Genomic DNA, 946 nt, shown 5'->3' with positions numbered 1-946 from the left:
ATTTTAGATTGTCAGGTCTGCATTGTAAGCGCTTGCGTCCTTTGCACCAGGAAGTCCCGGCTCTACTTGCCACGCTCAGCAAGGGGTCCGACGACGCTCAAATGCGATGATGCAAAGTTTCAATGGGTGCGCACAATATTCAAGAATCAAGGCCAGCTTAGCAAAAAGTCTACATAGCATTTCCCTTTGAGAATCTGATAGAGGTCATTGGTATAATTAGACTTGCTAGTATGATAAGGGTTGAAATGGTGTAGCATCTTCGAAAACTCTGCTGCAAGTCAGGCACAGCGTCGTTCGCTTATCAACGGCACTCATTCTATGATGTGCTGTTGTGTCCGTCTCGTAAAGGTGTTACACTCATCCTCAAGCTAACAACTCTTGCCGGTGAACATTGATCCGTGAATGATCTCGGCGCGGCAAATATTCTCCACATTCCACATCCTCGTGAGGTTGGACATCATAAGGCCACAAGCGATCTCGAGAGTGAAAGCCTTACTTAGTCGGAGGCATTTGCGAAGATCCTGCTACAGCTAGAATGCTAGGGACGGCGAACTCCTTTTTATGAGGATGTTTCCGCTATTACTAAAGGTTATAATACCTAGAACAATATTAAATAGGATCAGGAGATGTGAAATTAGGAGTAGAAGCTTATAAATATAAAGTCTCTTATAATATATAATTTATAGTAGTTTCTAAAGTAAAATACATAAGAGGGGAATTAGAGAAGTATAGACTTATAAACTAATGCTGAGGATTAAGTGTTAGCACAGGTATAAGCGTATTCAGGGGCGTGGTATATACGCCTATATAGTATAGGGTTATAGATAGGCTTATATTATAATAAAAGGTAATAATCCTAAGCATTTATAGGTATTTAATTATATAGATAATAATAAGGGAATTAATATATTATAATAATTCTAGTTATTATTACTTATATAGTTAG

This window comes from Colletotrichum gloeosporioides (assembly GCF_011800055.1).
Source record: "Colletotrichum gloeosporioides strain Lc1 chromosome Unknown consensus_41, whole genome shotgun sequence".
NCBI classification, from domain to species: domain Eukaryota; kingdom Fungi; phylum Ascomycota; class Sordariomycetes; order Glomerellales; family Glomerellaceae; genus Colletotrichum; species Colletotrichum gloeosporioides.
The sequence above is the reverse complement of the archived record's forward strand: the minus strand, read 5'-3'. Positions refer to the sequence as shown.